The 22,736-nt window shown below is 49.6% G+C and overlaps 1 protein-coding gene across 9 annotated transcripts in view; it reads right to left on the bottom strand.

Annotated features, from left to right (window-relative positions):
• Positions 1–4,731, bottom strand: part of numb (NUMB endocytic adaptor protein) — a 277,518-nt gene extending 272,787 nt beyond the window's left edge. For 7 of the 9 annotated variants that reach the window (XM_072487767.1, XM_072487803.1, XM_072487792.1 and 4 more), the window contains exon 1: positions 4,538–4,707. The gene's annotated coding sequence lies outside the window, so the exon portion shown is untranslated. The other 2 variants (XM_072487782.1, XM_072487789.1) reach the window with 2 other exon arrangements.
• Positions 4,732–22,736: the final 18,005 nt, after the last annotated feature.

Genomic DNA, 22,736 nt, shown 5'->3' with positions numbered 1-22,736 from the left:
CAGTTTACACTGTTATCTCCCAGCCTGGGGGACTACAGACGTTTCTGCAATTAGTCTCAGTACAGTAAAATCTGTCAGGTACTTTGCTAATGATTGTCTAGTGACCACTTCTGCAAATATGTTGGTATGGGACATTGGTAGAGAGGATCAGATGCAGTTGTAAACATGCACCCTAACACTCAATTTCAGTAAAAGATCTAGGGCACTAGTAACAGTTAAAGCCATTACCTAGCATACTCAATCATTTCAGGTGGGGTTAACAGTGAGACAAAACAAAACATTGGCCAGGGGGCGTCAGGGTGCCAGGCTGGGGGGGCCGAGGCATCCTGGGACAGGGGGTGGCCAAGGCGCCTGGGACGGGACGGTGCCCTGGGGGGGGCTCAGTCGGGGCACCCGGGATGCGGGGTCGGGGTGCTGTGGTTCGGTGGGGTCGGGTACGGTTGGGGCGCCCAGGAAGGGGGGCTGGGGACGGTTGGCTCGGGGAGCCCAGGACAGGGGGCCGAGGGGAGTTGGGTAGCGGCGCCCGGGATAGGGAACCGGGGATGTTTGGAGCCCAGGCCAGGGATGTTGTTGGGTTGGACACCCAGGACAGGCCGCCAGGGGGATTGGGTCAGGGCACCCCTAGGGATCAAGGGGGGGGGGGGGTTCAGGGCAGCCCGTCATTGCGTAGGGGGGGGGCAGGGCACCCTGGGGGTTGGGGGGGGCCCACAGGGCACCCTGGGGGCTGGGGGGCCCCCCACAGGGCACCCTGGGGGCTGGGGGGCCCCCACAGGGCACCCCTGGGGGCTGGGGGGGCCCCCACAGGGCACCCTGGGGGTTGGGGGGGGACAGGGCACCCTGGGGGTTGGGGGGGGACAGGGGCACCCTGGGGGTTGGGGGGGGGGACAGGGCACCCTGGGGGGTTGGGGGGGGGACAGGGCACCCTGGGGGTTGGGGGGGGACAGGGCACCCTGGGGGTTGGGGGGGGGACAGGGCACCCTGGGGGGTTGGGGGGGGGGACAGGGCACCCTGGGGGTTGGGGGGGGGACAGGGCACCCTGGGGGTTGGGGGGGGGACAGGGCACCCTGGGGGTTGGGGGGGGGACAGGGCACCCTGGGGGTTGGGGGGGGGACAGGGCACCCTGGGGGTTGGGGGGGGACAGGGCACCCTGGGGGTTGGGGGGGGGACCAGGGCACCCTGGGGGTTGGGGGGGGGACAGGGCACCCTGGGGGTTGGGGGGGGACAGGGCACCCTGGGGGTTGGGGGGGGGGACAGGGCACCCTGGGGGTTGGGGGGGGGGACAGGGCACCCTGGGGGTTGGGGGGGGGACAGGGCACCCTGGGGGTTGGGGGGGGGACAGGGCACCCTGGGGGTTGGGGGGGGGGGACAGGGCACCCTGGGGGTTGGGGGGGGGGACAGGGCACCCTGGGGGTTGGGGGGGGGACAGGGCCACCCTGGGGGTTGGGGGGGGGACAGGGCACCCTGGGGGTTGGGGGGGGGACAGGGCACCCTGGGGGTTGGGGGGGGGACAGGGCACCCTGGGGGTTGGGGGGGGGACAGGGCACCCTGGGGGTTGGGGGGGGGACAGGGCCACCCTGGGGGTTGGGGGGGGGACAGGGCACCCTGGGGGGTTGGGGGGGGGGCAGGGCACCCTGGGGGTTGGGGGGGGACAGGGCACCCTGGGGGGTTGGGGGGGGGACAGGGCACCCTGGGGGTTGGGGGGGGGACAGGGCACCCTGGGGGTTGGGGGGGGGACAGGGGCACCCTGGGGGTTGGGGGGGGGACAGGGCACCCTGGGGGTTGGGGGGGGGGACAGGGCACCCTGGGGGTTTGGGGGGGGACAGGGCACCCTGGGGGTTGGGGGGGGACAGGGCACCCTGGGGGTTGGGGGGGGGACAGGGCACCCTGGGGGTTGGGGGGGGACAGGGCACCCTGGGGGTTGGGGGGGGGACAGGGCACCCTGGGGGTTGGGGGGGGGACAGGGCACCCTGGGGGTTGGGGGGGGGGACAGGGCACCCTGGGGGTTGGGGGGGGACAGGGCACCCTGGGGGTTTGGGGGGGGGACAGGGCACCCTGGGGGTTGGGGGGGGGGACAGGGCACCCTGGGGGTTGGGGGGGGGACAGGGCACCCTGGGGGTTGGGGGGGGGACAGGGCACCCTGGGGGTTGGGGGGGGGACAGGGCACCCTGGGGGTTGGGGGGGGGACAGGGCACCCTGGGGGTTGGGGGGGGACAGGGCACCCTGGGGGTTGGGGGGGGGACAGGGCACCCTGGGGGTTGGGGGGGGACAGGGCACCCTGGGGGTTGGGGGGGGGACAGGGCACCCTGGGGGTTGGGGGGGGGACAGGGCACCCTGGGGGTTGGGGGGGGGACAGGGCACCCTGGGGGGTTGGGGGGGGGGACAGGGGCACCCCTGGGGAGGGACAGGGCACCCTGGGGGTTGGGGGGGGGGGGGGACAGGGCACCCTGGGGGTTGGGGGGGGGGGGGGGACAGGGCACCCTGGGGGTTGGGGGGGGGGGGGGGACAGGGCACCCTGGGGGTTGGGGGGGGGGGACAGGGCACCCTGGGGGTTGGGGGGGGGACAGGGCACCCTGGGGGTTGGGGGGGGGGGACAGGGGCACCCTGGGGGTTGGGGGGGGGGGGACAGGGCACCCTGGGGGTTGGGGGGGGGGGGACAGGGCACCCTGGGGGTTGGGGGGGGGGGACAGGGCACCCTGGGGGTTGGGGGGGGGGGACAGGGCACCCTGGGGGTTGGGGGGGGGGAACAGGGCACCCTGGGGGTTGGGGGGGGGGGGGACAGGGCACCCTGGGGGTTGGGGGGGGGGACAGGGCACCCTGGGGGTTGGGGGGGGGGACAGGGCACCCTGGGGGTTGGGGGGGGGGGGGACAGGGCACCCTGGGGGGTTGGGGACAGGGCACCCTGGGGGTTGGGGGGGGGGACAGGGCACCCTGGGGGTTGGGGACAGGGCACCCTGGGGGGTTGGGGACAGGGCACCCTGGGGGTTGGGGACAGGGCACCCTGGGGGTTGGGGACAGGGCACCCTGGGGGTTGGGGACAGGGCACCCTGGGGGTTGGGGACAGGGCACCCTGGGGGTTGGGGACAGGGCACCCTGGGGGGTTGGGGACAGGGCACCCTGGGGGTTTGGGGACAGGGCACCCCTGGGGGTTTGGGGACAGGGGCACCCTGGGGGTTGGGGGACAGGGCACCCTGGGGGTTGGGGACAGGGCACCCTGGGGGTTGGGGGACAGGGCACCCTGGGGGTTGGGGGACAGGGCACCCTGGGGGTTGGGGACAGGGCACCCTGGGGGTTGGGGACAGGGCACCCTGGGGGTTGGGGGACAGGGCACCCTGGGGGTTGGGGGACAGGGCACCCTGGGGGTTGGGGACAGGGCACCCTGGGGGTTGGGGACAGGGCACCCTGGGGGTTTGGGGACAGGGCACCCTGGGGGTTGGGGACAGGGCACCCTGGGGGTTGGGGGACAGGGCACCCTGGGGGTTGGGGACAGGGCACCCTGGGGGTTGGGGACAGGGCACCCTGGGGGTTGGGGACAGGGCACCCTGGGGGTTGGGGGACAGGGCACCCTGGGGGTTGGGGACAGGGCACCCCTGGGGGTTGGGGGACAGGGCACCCTGGGGGTTGGGGACAGGGCACCCTGGGGGTTGGGGGGGGGGACAGGGCACCCTGGGGGTTGGGGGGGGACAGGGCACCCTGGGGGTTGGGGGGGGGACAGGGCACCCTGGGGGTTGGGGGGGGGGACAGGGGCACCCTGGGGGTTGGGGGGGGGACAGGGCACCCTGGGGGTTGGGGGGGGGGACAGGGCACCCTGGGGGTTGGGGGGGGGGACAGGGCACCCTGGGGGTTGGGGGGGGGACAGGGGCACCCTGGGGGTTGGGGGGGGGACAGGGCACCCTGGGGGTTGGGGGGGGGACAGGGCACCCTGGGGGGTTGGGGGGGGGGTCAGGGCACCCGGGGGGGGGGGGCGGGGGTCAGGGCACCCGGGGGGGGGGGGCAGGGGTCAGGGCACCCGGGGGGGGGGGGGCGGGGGTCAGGGCACCCGGGGGGGGGGCGGGGGTCAGGGCACCCGGGGGGGGGGCGGGGGTCAGGGCACCCGGGGGGGGGGGGGGGGCGGGGGTCAGGGCACCCGGGGTGGGGGGCGGGGGTCAGGGCACCCGGGGTGGGGGGGCGGGGGTCAGGGCACCCGGGGTGGGGGGGCGGGGGTCAGGGCACCCGGGGTGGGGGGGCGGGGGTCAGGGCACCCGGGGTGGGGGGCGGGGGTCAGGGCACCCGGGGTGGGGGGCGGGGGTCAGGGCACCCGGGGGGGGGGGGGGGCTCAGGGCACCGGGTTGGGGGGTCAGAGAGCGATATTAACCATACGGGTACAAAAGACACAACACACACCAACTTTGAATGGAATCCCATTAAGAGTAACTGCCGAAAGTCAGTATTGGTGCGGGGTGGATGATGTGAGTTGATGTTCCCCCTTCAGCTCCAGACCGAATTCAATTGACACTGTTTTTAAAACACCCCTCTTGTGGGGCCCGAGTAAACACCTTACCTCGATCACCAAACAGCCAGTAATCTTGGGGGAAAAATACAATTCCTTTCTTTTTCCAAAATAAAGGCACCACCAGCAATATGTGAATAATTTTTTTAAAACACAAACACCAATTAACATAAATGAAATTCAGTGACGGGAAGTTCCTTCACATTTTATAGCGCCGGCAGCCTCACCTGCTACTGCGCAACCTAGCTCGAGTTTTCCGGCGGGGGAGGGATGGGGCGTTAGGGCCCGCCCCCTCCGACTTTGCCGCGCTGCGATTGGTCGGCAAAATCTCCGCAGCGGCAGCATACCTCCTGATGATTGGTTAACGCTGGTGCCCGTCAACTGCACAGCGTGCACTCACGCCCACTGCGTTTGGTTGAGGTCAGGGCGGATGTGCGTGCGTCTCGCCGGGGCGGCACATGCGCAGCGGGCTCTCCCTTCGTTCCCTGAGGAACAATGAAGAGCGAGGCGCGCGCAAGTTTTCACTCTTCAGCTCGAGCGAACGTTGAGGTCCTTCAATTATTGTGTCAACCAACCATTTGCTTTCGATTGTTTAGGGGCATCTGATTAAAAGAATGGTTCTTTGGCCTTTCCAGAGGTGGAGTTTGAAATATCGAGGAGAGGTATGGATAGGTAGTTATGTACCCATTATGGGAGGAAAACATTTGGAAATGATAATCCTGGACAAAATTGACAGTCACTTAGACAAATGTGGATTAATTGAGGAAAGCCAGCAGAGTTGGTAAGGGAAAATTGTATTTAACTAATTTGCTTGGGTTTTCTGATGAGGGGAGAGGAATGAAGAGGGTAATGCAGTTGAAGTAGTGTATATGGACTTCCAAAAGGCAGCAGAGTGATGATAAATGGTTATTCTTGGGGGAATGTATTTAGTGGGGGTTGTCAGAGGTCAGTGTTAGGACCACTGCTTGTCTTAATATAGATTCGTTTCAAAATTTGTGCATGACACAAAACTTGGAAGTATTGTGACCTGAGTGGAGGATAATAAACTTTAAGAGGACATAGACTGGTGGAATGGCAGACAAGTGGCAGATGAAATGTTATACAGGGAAGTACATAGTGATTCATTTTGTGGAAAGAATGAGCAATCACACAGTGTAGAAGAGACCCTTTGGCCCATCAAGTCAGCACCAACACATGAAAAACACCAGACCTTGTATATTATGACTTTAAAAAGTACCTGGTTGAGCACTTGTCAAGGATATGAGACAACTCACCTCTACCACCCTCCCAGGCAGTGCACTCCAGACTCATTATCCTCTGAGTAAAATGGTTTTTCCTCACATGCCCCCTAAACCTCCTGCCCCTCACCTTGAGCTTGTATTCCCTCGTGACTGACTCTTCAACTAAGGGGAACACTGCTCCCTATTCACCCTGTCCATGCCCCTCATATTCTTGTACACCTCGATCAGGGTCGCCCCTCAGTCTTCTCTGCTCCAACAAAAACAAACCAAGCCTATTCAACCTCTCTTCATAACTTGTGTTCCATTCCAGGCAACATTCTGGTGAATATCCTTTGCACCCCCTCCAGTGCACTGTAGGAAGGACAATGTAAAATCAAGAATACAATTCTAAAGGGGCAGAAGGACCTGTGTGAGCAAATCATTGAAGGCAACATAGCAGGTTGAGAAAGTGGTTAACAAAACAAATGGGAACATGTTTTTTTTTAAAAAGAGGACCATACAGTACAAAAGGAAGGAAGTTATATAAACTGTACAAAATACTAGTTGAACCTCAACTGGAGTATTATGTCCAGTTCTGGATGCCACCCATTAAACAGAATGTGAAGGCTTTAGCGAGGCACAGGAAGATTCACAAGAATGGTCCACAGATGAGGAATGTCAGCAATGTGGATAGATTGGAGAAGCTTGGGTTGTCCTCCTCGGAGTAGGTTAAGAGGAAATTTAATAGAGGTGTTCAAAATCATGAGGGATCTGGGCAGAGTAGGTGGGGGCAAATTGTTTCTATTGATGGAAGGCTTGGGAATCGGAGGATGCCAATTTAAATTGATTAGCAAAAGAAGCAATGGCGATGTGAAAACCTTTTTACTCAGTGAGTGGTTAAGATTTGATATGCATTGCCTGATTTTGTGGTAAGGCAGATTCAATCAAGGTCTTCAAAAGAGAATTGAATAATTATGTGAAAAAATAATTGCAGGACAACAAGAGATAGGTAGGGGAATGGCATAAGGTGAGTTGCTCTTGCAGAGAGCCACAGGGGTACAATGGACCAAATGGCGTCCTTCAATACTGTAACCATTTTACAATTCTACAATTTATAAACTTTATTAGTGTCACAAGTAGGCTTACATTAACACTGCAATGAAGATACTGTGAACAGTTTAAAACTTGTTTCTGGATGGTAAGTTCCTCTTGGGTTGTTTTTGCATTTGTACTCTTTTGCACTCCAGTTTCTCTTGCATTCCATGGAACACCTAGAAGTAGAAAAAAAAAAAAAATAGTTAAAGTGTTGTTTAATAAAATGGGAAATCGAGGGCAGCACATTGGCTCAGTGGGTTAGCCCTGCTGCCTCACGGCGCTGAGGACCCAGGTTCGATCCCGGCTCTGGGTCACTGTCCGTGTGGAGTTTGCACATTCTCCCGTGTTTGCGTGGGTTTCGCCCCCACAACCCAAAAAGATGTGCAGGATAGGTGGATTGGCCACGCTAAATTGCCCCTTAATTGGAAAAAATGAATTGGGTACTCTAAATTTATTTAAAAATTAAAAAATAAAATGGGAAATCTAGGATTGACTGGACTGTCTGGTTTTGGAGTGAGTTGGCCATAAATTAATAACATGACACTTGTCCACTATTTGCTGGTGTGTTTAATTATCCCAATTCTTTAACAGTTCATACTTGTACCGAGTTGGTTTTGGATTTGTCAGAAATGTAGCACAACTCTACAGCTCAGATCTTTGTGCTACTCCAGTTCTGGCTTCTTTTGCATTCTGTATTTTAGTTGCAGCTGTGCTCTCAGCTGCAAAGACCCTAGTCTCTAAAACCCTAAATTTCTATTCCCTTCTTTAAGATACGACAGATGAGGAAGGTTTTAAAGAGTAATATTTTCTTTTCAGGCTCATTGTCAAATTATTACATAGAGTTTGCATACAGCACAGAAACCAGCAATTCAGCCCAACTGGTATATGTCAGTGTTTATGCTCCATATCTACTACATTGTGCCCTCTCCTTTTGTTTTTCCGTCAATATCCTTGAGGAGTAGGCCTTTATTCCCTGGAGTTTAGAAGAATGAGAGGTGATTTATAAGAACATAAGAACTAGGAACAGGAGTAGGCCATCTGGCCCCTCGAGCCTGCTCCGCCATTTAATGAGATCATGGCTGATCTTTGTGGACTCAGCTCCACTCTCCGGCCCCATATCCCCGAATCCCTTTATTCTTTAGAAAGGCATCTATCTTTTTCTTAAAAACGTTTAAAGAAGGAGCCTCAACTGCTTCACTGGGCAAGGAATTCCAGAGATTCACAACCCTTTGGGTGAAGAAGTTCCTCCTACACTCCGTCCTAAATCTACTTCCCCTTATTTTGAGGCTATGCCCCCTAGTTCTGCTTTCCCCGACCAGTGGAAACAACCTGCCCGCATCTATCCTATCTATTCCCTTCATAATTTTATATGTTTCAATAAGATCCCCCCGCATCCTTCTCAACTCCAATGAGTACAGTCCCAGTCTACTCAACCTCTCGTCATAATCTAATCCCCTCAACTCTGGGATCAACCTAGTGAATCTCCTCTGCACTCCCTCCAGTGCCAATATGTCCTTTCTCAGGTAAGGAGACCAAAACTGAACACAATACTCCAGATGCGGCCTCACCAACACCCTATACAATTGCAGCATAACCTCCCTAGTCTTGAACTCCATCCCTCTAGCAATGAAAGACAAAACTCAATTAGCCTTTTTAATCACCTGTTGCACCTGCACACAAACTTTTTGCGACTCGTGCACCAGCACACCCAGGTCCCTCTGCACAGCAGCATGTTTTAACATCTTACCGTTTAAATAATAATCCATTCTGCTGTTATTCCTCCCAAAATGGATAGACTCACACTTGGCAACATTGAATTCCATCTGCCAGACCCTAGCCCATTCACCTAACCTATCCAAATCCTTCTGCAGACTTCCGGTATCCTCTGCACTTTTTGCTTTACCACTCATCTTAGTGTCGTCTGCAAACTTGGACACATTGCACTTGGTCCCCAACTCCAAATCGTCTATGTAAATTGTGAACAACTGCGGGCCCAACACTGATCCTTGAGGGACCCCACTAGTTACAGGTTGGCAACCAGAGAAAGACCCATTTATCCCCACTCTCTGCTTCCTGTTAGTTAACCAATCCTCTACCCATGCTACCACTTTACCCTCAATGCCATGCATCTTTAGATTATGCAGCAACCTTTTGTGTGGCACCTTGTCAAAAGCTTTCTGGAAATCCAGATATATCACATCCATTGGCTCCCCGTTATGTACTGCACTGGTAATGTCCTCAAAAAATTCTACCAAATTAGTCAGACACAACCTACCGTTTGTGAACCTATGCTGCGTCTGCCCAATGGGACAATTTCCCTCCAGGTGACCCGCTATTTCCTCCTTCATGATAGATTCCAGCATTTTCCCTACAACCGAAGTTAAGCTTACCGGCCTATAATTACCCGCTTTCTGCCGACCTCCTTTTTTAAACAGTGGTGTCACGTTTGCTACTTTCCAATCCTCTGGGACCACCTCAGAGTCTAGTGAATTTTGATAAATTATCACTAGTGCGTTTACAATTTCCCTAGCCATCTCTTTTAACACTCTGGGATGCATCCCATCAGGGCCAGGAGACTTGTCTACCTTTAGCCCCATTAGCTTGCACAATACTGCCTCCTTAGTGATTACAATCATCTCAAGGTCCTCACCTATCATATCTTTATTTCCATCAGTCACTGGCATGTTATTTGTGTCCTCCACTGTGAAGACTGACCCAAAAAACCTGTTCAGCTCCTCAGCCATTTCCCCGTCTCCTATTATTAAATCTCCCTTCTCATCTTCCAAAGGACCAATATTTACCTTCGCCACTCTTTTTTGTCTTATATATTTGTAGAAGCTTTTACTATCTGCTTTTATGTTCTGAGCCAGTTTACTTTCATAGTCTACCTTACTCTTCTTTATAGCTTTTTTAGTAGCTTTCTGTTGTCCCCTAAAGACTTCCCAGTCCTCTAGTCTCCCACTAATTTTTGCCACTTTGTATGTTTTTTCCTTCAATTTGATACTCTCCCTCACCTCCTTAGATATCTACGGTCGATTTTTCCCCTTTCTACCGTCTTTTTTGTCGGTATGAACCTTTTCTGAACACTGTGAAAGATCGCTCAGAAGGTTCTCCACTGTTCCTCAACTGCTTCACCATGAAGTCTTTGCTCCCAGTCTACCTTAGCTAGTTCGTCTCTCATCCCATTGTAATCGCCTTTGTTTAAGCACAAAACACTAGTGTTTGATTTTACCTTGTCATCCTCCAACTGTATTTTAAATTCCACCATATTATGGTCGCTCCTTCCAAGAGGATCCCGAACTATGAGATTTAATTGAATCATGCAAAATTCTGGAGGAGGTTGACCGTGTAGATGCTGAGAAATAATTTTCCTGGTTTGGGGAATCTAGAACATGTATTAACGCTCCTGTGAAGTGTCTTGTGCCTTGTAACACTGTGTTACAGGTGCTGTGGAAATGTAGATACTTTTTTTGTTAGCTTTCATTTTCCAGCTCTCCTAGTGTTTAATATATATAATACTGATTAATATAAGACATTTAAAACTTAACATATTTTCTATGGTAATCTATTGCAATTTTTATGCCTGTTGATTTAAAGTTTCTTTGTAAATCCAGCTGCAAGTGGAGTAGTATAATGTTGAACTTTATCATTCCTGGTGGATACAAGGGTGTACAGACGACAAGGTTACATTTATTCAATCTCGTGTTTGTAAACTGAGCTGATCTTAGCCCAGCCAGCATTTGCTGTGCTGCAACTGGCTTCAACAATGTTGGTATTAGGGAAGGAGAGGTTAGGGGAGAAAATCAACCATGGTTCTCATAAAGATCCAGGAGGCCCGAGATGGTGAGTTCATTGGAGTTTTATTTAAATTTAATGAAATGGCAGCAACGCCTGCTTGCAACACATTCGGTCCCAGTTGGGACTAATGAAAGTGCCGGTCTAGTCTGGGCCAGTTTTTAAAGAGTAAGGTACCGCACTTCAGCTGAGTGGGCCTCTGCAGACTAGCAGGGAGGTTTGTATTCTACAAGTCCCATGGGGAGATCAATTAATGTATCCCCCTGGGCCTTGTAGGGGTTATTACAGTTCTGTCTTCCCCCAAATAATTTCACCTTCTGCAAATATTACCCATCGTAAAGGCATACTGTTGAACCGATAACCTTGTCAGTTGAAAGCCGTCAAATTAATCCATTAGTATTTAAAAGGATCATACATGACATGCACAAATGGTATAATTGTATTTTTCTTTCACACTTCCCATTCTGGAAGATTTATTGGTAATGATTAATGAACATAAGTTCCGTTTCCATTTGCTCACTCTCTTTAGCTTTATGTTGGTGGAAATCCGCTGCTAAGCGAATCAGAAATGACTAGGGCAATAAAAGTTGGGTTACAAATCTGATTTTAAAGCTGGATGACAGTCTGCACTGTATTATTCTGTGATTCTGATTATGGTGAACAGACCATTTTTTCCATCATTCAGCCTTAAAGTTGCATTAGAATTGTGTTTATCTTTCTTGACAAACATAAATGCTCTCAAGATGTAAGGAACAAAATTTTGCTTAACAAAGAACAAAGAACAAAGAAATGTACAGCACAGGAACAGGCCCTTCGGCCCTCCAAGCCCGTGCCGACCATGCTGCCCGACTAAACTACAATCTTCTACACTTCCTGGGTCCGTATCCCTCTATTCCCATCCTATTCATGTATTTATCAAGATGCCCCTTAAATGTCACTATCGTCCCTGCTTCCACCACCTCCTCCGGTAGCGGGTTCCAGGCACCCACTACCCTCTGGGTAAAAAACTTGCCTCGTACATCTACTCTAAACCTTGCCCCTCTCACCTTAAACCTATACCCCCTAGTAATTGACCCCTCTACCCTGGGGAAAAGCCTCTGACTATCCACTCTGTCTATGCCCCTCATAATTTTGTAGACCTCTATCAGGTCGCCCCTCAACCTCCGTTGTTCCAGTGAGAACAAACCAAGTTTATTCAACCGCTCCTCATAGCTAATGCCCTCCATACCAGGCAACATTCTGGTAAATCTCTTCTGCACCCTCTCTAAAGCCTCCACATCATTCTGGTAGTGTGGCGACCAGAATTGAACACTATACTCCAAGTGTGGCCTAACTAAGGTTCTATACAGCTGCAACATGACTTGCCAATTCTTATACTCAATGCCCCGGCCAATGAAGGCAAGCATGCCATATGCCTTCTTGACTACCTTCTCCACCTGTGTTGCCCCTTTCAGTGACCTGTGGACCTGTACACCTAGATCTCTCTGACTTCCAATACTCTTGAGGGTTCTACCATCCACTGTATATTCCCTACCTGCATTAAGAGAATGATCTAAAACACAAACAAAAAAATATATATCTACTGTGAGAGGATAGATATTCTTATATCTCAAGTTATACTTCAAAATAATAGGCCTCAAAGCATTTATTAACATTCATATGAATTAAATGTTCAGTGATAACTATTATTGATAATAATTGAGCATCTCTACGAACACCAACTCTTTATTCCAATCCTGATATGAGAATTTGCATTTTCTGTAGCACAAACTCTTTGAATTTACTGATTTACTTTTGATAGGTATAACTCCCCAAACTTTATCATGACTGCCACTTCACTGAACTGGCAGTCAAACCATTCAGCTGGAGGCAAGTGTTAATGAACAAGCACTTGTACAGGAAGTATTATCACTTGACCACATTTCCTACAAATATGAGGCCTTTGAGGAATAAATGTCTACCCTTGTGTGATAGTGAAGAATATTAAGTATATATAATAAGAATATTAAGGGCTTAAGTAGGGTGCTCTTTCCAAGGACCGGTGCAGACTCGATGGGCCAAATGGCCTTCTGCACTGTAGAGATTTTATGATTAAGAATCAATGGAAATTATTGCTTCTCAAATTGATGGAACTCTATAGAACCCAGTTCTTGGATCGAGCTTTTGGCAACCAGTCTTAATCTCTACGCAGTTCAATAAATTTTGTTTGATATGGAATGGTTCACCATGTTAAAGATGGAATATAAATGCGTATTGTTGATGATGGAGGGACCATAAATCTTCACTTTGTTTCTTTATCTGATGGTATTAGCCTATGTCCCTACCACATCTTCCTTGCAGAAATGGCAGAATAAATAACCATGTCTTGTTCTAGGCTTCAATTGCCAATCAAAATAACTGAACTGTATGTGAACAAGCAGATAAGTAACATTTTTATTATAGTGATGTCAGATTATGGTAACTTTTTGAATAAGAAAAAAATGTTTGCAACCTCCCAAATTGAACTTTTATAATTCTGTGTCTACGCTTTTTTAACATTTTCACCAGTTACAGGCATGTCTGCTTAGCTGATTCTCCTTTTAAGCTCTTGTCGGCCAACAGATTTCAGATCAAACTCTAAAGATTACTGAAAGCCTTGGGTTAATCAACAGCTTCAAAATGGTTGCTTACTGGCACTTTGGATATTTAAATAACCGTCTCATAAATAGATAGGGAGCTGCCAAGCAGTCATGCATCCCAGAAGCTTTAATTCTGCAAACAACTGTTGCTAAATTATCATATTGCTTAGCAAACATCCATTACTGGATGAACAGAAATTCCCTCCATTTAAATATTGGGAAGACTGAAGCCATTGTTTCCATTCTGTAGCTATGATCCTGTTAAGACCCCCTACATAGACAGAAGTTGACTAGCATCCGATTCCCCTCCTATACCTCAGAGTATGAGCTACTCCGGTAACGAGGGGACGGAGCTTCCTCCTAATTGGGGGAGCTATCCACTGAATATAAACCCCAACCTGGAAGCAATTGGGGAAGGAGACCCTGGGGGAAGTGGAGAGTAGCAATTGTTGTGATCAGTGTGGAATAAAGTGAGTTATACCTGTCAGCCTGGCCTCTCGTGGAGTCTTTGCCTCAGTCTACAACAGATTCCGTTCCTCTCCCTGGCAACTATAAGACCAAACCAAACTATTTACCAGCTGGGTGTCCTATTAACCTGAGAGTTGCTTCCAACCACACATTCGCACCATAACTAAGGTGATGTATTTTTACCTCCACAACGTTGTTTGACTTGGTGCATGTCTCAGCTTATCTTGTGCTAAAACCCTCAATGTTACCTCAATGATTCCAGTGTGCTCCTGGCTGGTCTCCCACATTCTATCCTCCGTAACCTTGAGGTCAGCCAGAATTCAGCTGCTATGATCTAACTCATATCCATCACCCCTGTGAAGCACCATTTTTATTACAATAAAGATGCAACATAAATATAATTTGTTGATGTAGCAAAGTTCTTATGTGATAGTACAGTAAGAAGTCTTACACACCGGGTTAAAGTCCAACAGGTTTGTTTCAAATCACTAGCTTTCGGAGCACTGTTCCGTCCTCCAGGTGGTTCCTTCTTCCACCTGATGAAGGAGCTGTGCTCCGAAAGCTAGTGATTTGAAACAAACCTGTTGGACTTTAACCTGGTGTTGTAAGACTTCTTACTGTACTCACCCCTGTCCAACGCCGACATCTCCACATTTTGAAAATACACATGTGCAGCATTACTAACCACCCTCATCAACTCTCTGCGACTTCAAAAGCTCATCCAACACGATGGTCCGTAGTGGCAGTTGGGGTTGCCACTCCACTCCTAGTTACTTGCCCTCAAATGAAACCCTGCATTTCTCTCTTGACTTTCCAACTTTGGCTGGGTGAGAAAAGGGGAGTACACCAGGTTTGTAGAAACATAGAAAATAGGAGCAGGAGTAGGCCATTCGGCCCTTCAAGTCTTCTCCATCATTCATTATGATCAAGGCTGACCATCCAACTCGATTACCTGTTCCCACTTTCCCCCCGTACTTTTTGATCCCTTTAGCCCCAAGAGCTATATCCAACTCCTTGAAAACATGCAATGTTTTGTGCTCAACAGCTTCCTTTGGGAGTGAATTCCACAGGTTCACCACTCTGAAGACACTTCTCCCAATTGCAATCCTAAATAGTCTACCCCATATCCTCAGACTGCGACCCCTGGTTCTGGACACCCCCATCATCGAGAACATCGGGCAGCACGGTAGCCTTGTGGGTAGCACAATTGCTTCACAGCTCCAGGGTCCCAGGTTCGATTCTGGCTTGGGTCACTGTCTGTGCGGAGTCTGCACATCCTCCCCGTGTGTGCGTGGGTTTCCTCCGGGTGCTCCGGTTTCCTCCCACAGTCCAAAGATGTGCGGGTTAGGTGGATTGGCCATGATAAATTGCCCTTAGTGTCCAAAATTGCCCTTAGTGTTGGGTGGGGTTAGTGGGTTATGGGGATAGGGTGGCGGTGTTGACCTTGGGTATGGTGCTCTTTCCAAGAGCCGGTGCAGACTCGATGGGCCGAATGGCCTCCTTCTGCTCTGTAAATTCTATGATAAACCTCTATGATCTATGAAACATCCTTCCTGTATCTATTCTGTCTAGTCCTGTTAGAATTTTATGGGTTTTTATGAGATCCTTCCCATCATTCTTCTAAACTCCAACAAATATAATCCTAACCGACTCAATCTCTCATTGTACGTCAGTATGATCCATCCCAAGTTCCCGAGGCCTTGTGTCGAGTGCAGCCAAGTCGTATATGAGGAAACCATGGCCCTTTTTACAGCACTTTCTTGCTGTAAAGCAAGTAAGTTTGAAGGTCCAATCACAGTGAGATGCCGGGAAGAAGGTACGTTTGTACGGTAAGTGGGTACAATGAGGTAGGGGGGAGGGGTGTGCCCTGCCCCCGGCTCCACAGGTGTTGTGATCCTTGTTCCACACACACAAACCTTCTCCAGTCGGCCCTATCCTGGGTGCCTCTTGTGGCAAAGCACGTGGCGTGACATTGATCCCTTGACTCGGGTGAGCTGCCTGTGAAAACTTGGATCGGTATCAGCAGCTCTCCGCAAGCATGTTGGAGGTTCGAGGAACAATTTCTGTCAAAACCCTTGGTTCACACTCTGTACCGAGTCCGGCCCCAATAATTGTAATTTTTACCCAGCTGACTTTCTGCTGGGTTTATTTCTGCTATTAGGATCACCCCAATACTGTGTGCACATCTCAATCCCTTCAAAATCTAAACCAAAGGATAACCAATATAAAATAGTCACTAATAAATCCAATAAAACATTCATTAACCACAGAGTAGTTGGAATGTGGAACTTGCATAAAGTAATTAAGGTGAATGACATAGATGCACTTGGGGATAAGCGAGAAAGGAACAGAGAGCTATTTGGATCAGGTTAGCTGAGAAGGAGGTTTGTGTGGAACATAAATGTAACGTAGACCAGTTAGGCAGAACTGCCTTGTTTCTGTGCTGTACACACTGTGTAATAAACATCCCGATGCTATCCATGCCCAGCATTCAAACATGAACACATGGCCGTTAGGGGTTTCTGGAGACTGATAGGAAGGGGAATTGTAGCATTTTTATCACTACCCTGGGTGAGTTTGGCTAACTCAAACACATTGAACCTGGCACCTTCCTGATTTTCATAGAATCTACGGCACGGAGACAGGGCCTTCGGCCCAAACTGGTCCATGCCAACCAAAAAGCCCATCTAAGCCCATTTGGCCCATATCCCTCTAAACCTTTCCTATCCATGTATCTGTGCAAATGCCTTTTAAATGTTGCCAATGACCCTGCCTCAAACACTTCCTCCGGTAGCTCATTCTCTGTGTTTAAAAAAAAAAAAAAGTTGCTCCTCAGGTTCCCATTAATTCTTTCCCCCCCTAACATAAACCTATGCCCTCTAGTTCTCGATTCCCCAACTCTGGGGAAAAGACTGAGTGCATTTTGTCGCTCATTTAACAAAAAGTACACTGAAAACATAGCAAAACATCCCAAGACATGAGTCAGGAGTGCAATCAGACAAAATCTGATAGTAAACCATATGAGATATTAGGACTAGTAACCTAGTGATCAAGAAGCACCATAAAGCAGGAGAGGTCTACATAGCGGGTTCCAACCCTGAGGATGTATAGACAGATGAAAACATCCAGAACTGAAGGAGCGCAAAGATCTTGGAAGATTGTAGGTCTGGAGGAGGATACAGAAAAGAGGAAACTCTGCCGTCAGGAGATCCAAGTTGGCAATTTTTGAAGTGTTACTTTTAATGATCAAATGTTATTATAGTCTCGTATTTTTTTCAAATTAAACCAGAGACCTCCATGCCCTATATGGCTGAGTAAATCACCTGATAATCAAGGTGGACAGATGTAACTACTTTCATGTTTACATCACAATTCTTTATGTACAAAACAAGGCACTTGTTTTTCAGTTGATATTGTCGCCATAGCTGCTCATAACTGGTAAGAAAGAGTCTGTCCTCCAGTCCTACGTTATTGGATTTATTATTTTTCACTGACTCATTTCATAAATATTGGTGGCAATGATTATGCCAGTTGGCTCTCCACCCCCCCCCCCCCGCTCCCTCCCCCCATAGCCATTTTTAACATGACCCTCTATTATACTGGATAACATTCCAAAAGCATATGATTTGTTGCTTCCTCCTGTTATCGGGTGCAATGCAGAAGAACCTAAAAACATTTGCACGTAAACTTCATGGCCATCTGACACCTTGTGTTGTGCAATTCTTCACTGCCTTAAATGGAAAATAGGACATTAATTTATGTGCCAAGATGTTTGCAGCGAAGGCACAGTGTAACGGATTTCTTGTTGCATTTATTGTTAAAGAAAGAACTTGCATTTTTGTAATGCCTTTCACAAGCTCAGCCAATGAAATACGTGTGAAGTATTTTTTGAATCATAGAATGGTTAGAGCACAGGAGGAGACCATTTGGCCTGTCAAACTTGTGCTGGTTCTCTGCAAAAGCACCCAGCTGATTCCACTCCATCCACCCTCCCATTTCCTATTGCCTTTTTGTAATGAATGTAGGAATTCCAAAATGTGTTTGATGCAGTAAGGGTTAAAAGCCTGGGTTAGTATGTGACTGCTGCAGTCATGTTTTTAAAAGTCTTGATTTGAAAGGCAGCAGACACTTTTGAGGACTTATGTGCAATTAAAGCATCATAAAAGTAAGAATTCATTCCAGCCATGGATAATGGGCGGGATTCTCCACTCCCGCGCCGAAGTGCCCACGCCATCGTGAATGCCGTCGAGGTTCACGACGGCACAATGGCCCCTATCCCGACCAATTCAGGCCCCGACAATGGGCTAGGAGCGGGGCCGCGTTATCTACACGCGCCAGGCCTTGTCGCTGCGTAAAGGTGTCGCCGCATACATGACGTGGCCGGTGCCGCATAACTGGCGTCACCCGCGCATGTGCGGGTTGGCCGGCGCCAACCCAGGCATGCGTGGTTGCCGTCCTCTCAGAGTCCGCCCCGCAAGAAGATGGCGGACGGATCTTGCGGGGCCGCGGAAGGAAGGAGGTCCTCCTTCAGAGATGACGGCCCGACGATCGGTGGGCACCGATCGCAGGCCATCCCACATTTGAGGTAACCCCCCGAGAAGGATCCCCCCCCCCCCCCCCAGCGTTCCCGCACTGTTCCCGACGGCAGTGACCAGGTGTGGACGGCGCCGGGGGGAACCCGCCGTTTTGGCCTGGCCGCTCGGCCCATCCAGGCCTGAGAATAGCGGGGGTGCCGGAGAATCGCCATTTTGGGTGTCTACGGCGATTCTGCGGCCCGCGGAACTCGACAGGGCCGTTCCTGCCGCTTGGGAGGGCGTCGGACCGGCGTCCCGGGAAATTTTGGCGGCCCAGGTGATTCTCCCAACCGGCGCGGGAGCGGAGAATCGCGCCCATGGTTTGCTGAACTTGGGCTAATGGAATTTTGTTGATATCCCTGAGGAGTATATAATTAGAGACATTGTGTTCAGTGAGATGATGTAGTTAATGGGAAGAGCCAGGGGCTGAAATTTTAGACTTTCAGTTCAGTTCAAAGAATTGACTGGGTACAAGACAGAAGCAATTTCTCAGGCTGTTGGTTGAAATAATAGTTTGAGGCAGGCAAGAATTTGCAAGTTAGTTCCTGAAGTAGTTTTCTGAAAGTGGGGTATCCAAGACATCGCTATCAAGCAAGTATGCCTGGGTTTGCTAACTATTTACAAGTGGATTTTGACCTGAGATGGGTTTTGTTTGAATGGAGGTAAACATAGCTGTGAGCTATTTTCTATGTGTTGCTAAAGTTAGCAATAAAGTTTGTTTTAATATATACCATATCTCTATCTCTGCGTAGAATCACTCCCACAGCAAAGTATCCTTTCTTCACAGTCTTCCAAAATTAAATTAAATATTGGGGTTTCTGTCCAGTATCCTAGCAACGGTTCGGGTCTGGTCCGGGATTATAATACCCTGCATTGTTTTTTTCCCCCCATCACGTACCTATCCAATTCCATTTTAAAAGCCGCAGTTTGAATCTGCCTCCATCCCTTTTCAGAGCAGTGTGTTCTAGATTCTAACCACTCACTACATAAAATGTCTTGTCACTTTTTTGTACTTTTGCCAATCAGATTAAATTAATGCCCTCTGGTTCTTGATCACTCCACCAATGGGAGCAGTTTCTTCCGAGACTCCACATGATTTTTAATGCCTTTACCAAAGCTCCTCTCAAACTTCTCTTTTCTCAGAGAACAATCTCCGCTTCTTTAATCTACCCAAAAACTGAAGCTCCTCAACACTCAAACCATTCAAGTAAATCTTTTTTGCACCCTCCCAAAATATTCACATACTTCCTAAATTGTAGTGTCCAGAATTGAACACAATCCTCTAATTGAGGTCAAACCAATGTTTTTAAGGGTTTATCATAACTTCCTCATTTTCGTACATTATGGGTGGGATTCTGTGCTCTCGCCCAAAGAAAGAAAAAACATGCAATGCTTATAGCCATGGTGGAAAATGGCAGAAAGCGAGTGTACATTGTTGATGATATTGCCCTCCAATCTTTGTGGAGTCTGATCCACATGACCCATGGAAGAATAATGTGTTGCGTCCTACAAAAGAAAAAACAAGATATGGCCTTACCATTGTCGCTTCTTAAGTCCAAATTGAAGTATTTTGTGAGCTGGATGTCCATCAGTTCATTCCTGATTAAGTTTGGAACTTTAGTTCTTCACAATATGTTACAACACTCTGGACTAGGGCACAGTCAATTCCAGCCCCCCTTTACCCGGAATCATAACACAATTGAATTAACCAATAATTCTTAGAAAAATACCTGGTCTTTGGCCCTTGGCTGCCCAATAATTAGTCACTAGGTTTGTAAATCGAAACACAATTACTTTTTATTTATAACATGAATTAGAATTTAATATGCAGCAAATATAACTATTATTAATTCCTAATCCCCCATTTTAACTTGCCCCTGCCCATATACACGCACACACAACAGATAAACACAGAGGGGTGAAAATAATAAGGAAAAAGAGTCTGTTTCAGATATTTGTCTTAGTATACCTTCTTCACAAAGTAAGCCTTCAGATCCAGGTCTCTGTTTGCAGCTTACAATGATTTCACAGTAGATTCATTCATTCAGGTTTTCTATGGGTTCAGAAATACATCAACTCTCAGCCTTTCTGGAGAGAAGAGAGGGATCATTTCCTTGTCACTGTCTCTCGGTCTCCCTGTCTGTCCAGGTCTCAACTCTGCTTTCCTTAGGACTCTGGAAATCACCCACTCAGGCAGGATCCAATCATCACCTGTTACCAGGCAAAATGCAGTCTTTTGGGCAATTGATTGGTCACCTGCCGAACAATCAAACCGTCCCACCCTATCTCTCGGGAGCCACATAGTCTGGGGTCTGCTGTCCAAAACTAGCAGCACCATATACTATGTTGAACTTGAATTCCTCATTCTCTACTGTTTGGCTTAAAGATACATGTCTATTAAGCATCCCTGGATCAAAATGATAACCGCAAAAATAAAAAAAAGGGATCAACAGGAAGGACCCTTCCAGTAAATAGATCTATTAAAAGCCTGTGAGGCCTGGCCAGATTTGAATAGATTGATTTTTTTAAAATTCAGAGGAAATTCACTTTGACAATCCTTGGTTCAGTTAATTTAAATTAATTTAAATTGTTGGATTGCACTGAGGTGCTGCATCTGGACAGGATCTGGTTCTAACTCGTGCTTGGTTCTTGGAGAAAAATGCACTGTTGGATCAGGTGTCTGCTGCGTTTAAAAAAAATTCCTTGGGGTAAACGGTCATTTCCTCTCGAACAATTGGGACATTTGCAGTGAGACAATAGAGGACTCAATGATTGCTAGAATTTTAAATGGCCCAGATATTGGATGCAGGTGTCGGTACCATTGAATAATTATAAACAGAAGTAATGAGGATTAAAGCACCTTTGGCAGATCATCAACAACTTGTAGATTCTTTAATGAAATGTACCAAGGCACTTCACAAGATAATATTTTTAAAGGATGACACTGTGCCACATGCGATACAAGTAAAAACTCTTCCCCTCAGCTGACTGTACAAGGACTAGGGAAAACCGTACAGCTTTGGGCGAGGTGCAGAGTTATGTGAGGAAGAATTTTTTAATTCAGTGAGTGGACTGAGCAGGGAAATGGGACTGACTGGGATGCTCCGCAGGGAGTTGGGAAGGGCCCAATAGGCAGAATGGCCTTTTATGTCGTAATTGTCTTTATGAAGAGGTCAGATGACCAAAACCTTGGTCAAAGAGATAGATTTTAAAGACCCGTCTTAGAAAAGGAAAGCACGGTGGAGAGGGATTTATCGAGATTATGGAGGGGAAGGCCATGGAGGGATTTGGGAACGAGGAGTAGAATTTTAAAATCAAGATATTGCCTGACCCGGAGCAACTGTAGGACAGCAAATACAGGGGTGATGGAGGAATGGGACTTGCTGCCAGTTAAGACGCAGGCAGCAGATGGCCTCCAGTTTAGGGAGCATAAAATGAGGGAGACCAGCTAGCAATGCATTGAAATGGTACCCTCTGCTGGTAATGAAGACGTGGATGAGAATTTTGGCAGCAGATGAGCTTAGATGGCAATGTTAGAGGTGGAAATAGGCAGTTTTTGAATTGGCACAAATATGAGATCAGGGTCAAGTATGATAGATTGTTGCGAGGGAAAGGGTTGGAGTTGGTAGTTTGCAACCAAAAACAAGGCTTTAGCCTTCACAATATTTAGTAAGAGAAAATTTTTGCTCATCCAGTACTGTATGTCTGATAATTTAGCAACAGTTGAGTCAAGAGATTGTGGTGAGGAAGAACTGGTTGACGGTGCTGTAGCCACCTAAAATGGCTGATTCCCTATTTAATTTGGCCAAAACCCGATTTAAAATGGCTAACCGAAAAGGCTGATGGGAAAAGCAGCCAACAGGACACAAACGGACAGCTGCAGACAGAATAGCGCATTTGGCTCTGGGGAAGTCGGCTCAGATCGATACTCAAGACTATTAGCAGCACATCAACCCAGACATCTGCAGTTTAATCGGCTATCCCCGGGAACAATTGCAACATATTAGCAATTGAATGCCGGACCAGACCTGTCGGCGCCTGCAGTGGCCGAAAAAAGACAGGAAAAGAGTAAAAACAACAGGGTTGTGGTGATGGGAGACTTCAACTTCCCCAATATTGACTGGGACTCACTTAGTGCCAGGGGCTTAGACGGGGCGGAGTTTGTAAGGAGCATCCAGGAGGGCTTCTTAAAACAATATGTAGACAGTCCAACTAGGGAAGGGACGGTACTGGACCTGGTATTGGGGAATGAGCCCGGCCAGGTGGTAGATGTTTCAGTAGGGGAGCATTTCGGTAACAGTGACCACAATTCAGTAAGTTTTAAAGTACTGGTGGACAAGGATAAGAGTGGTCCGAGGATGAATGTGCTAAATTGGGGGAAGGCTAATTATAACAATATTAGGCGGGAACTGAAGAACATAGATTGGGGACTGATGTTTGAGGGCAAATCAACATCTGACATGTGGGAGGCTTTCAAGTG

This window comes from Scyliorhinus torazame, chromosome 2, assembly GCF_047496885.1.
Source record: "Scyliorhinus torazame isolate Kashiwa2021f chromosome 2, sScyTor2.1, whole genome shotgun sequence".
In the NCBI taxonomy this organism is placed as follows: Eukaryota; Metazoa; Chordata; class Chondrichthyes; order Carcharhiniformes; family Scyliorhinidae; genus Scyliorhinus; species Scyliorhinus torazame.
Note: the sequence above shows the minus strand (reverse complement) of the source record. Positions and strands in the feature narration are given on the sequence as shown.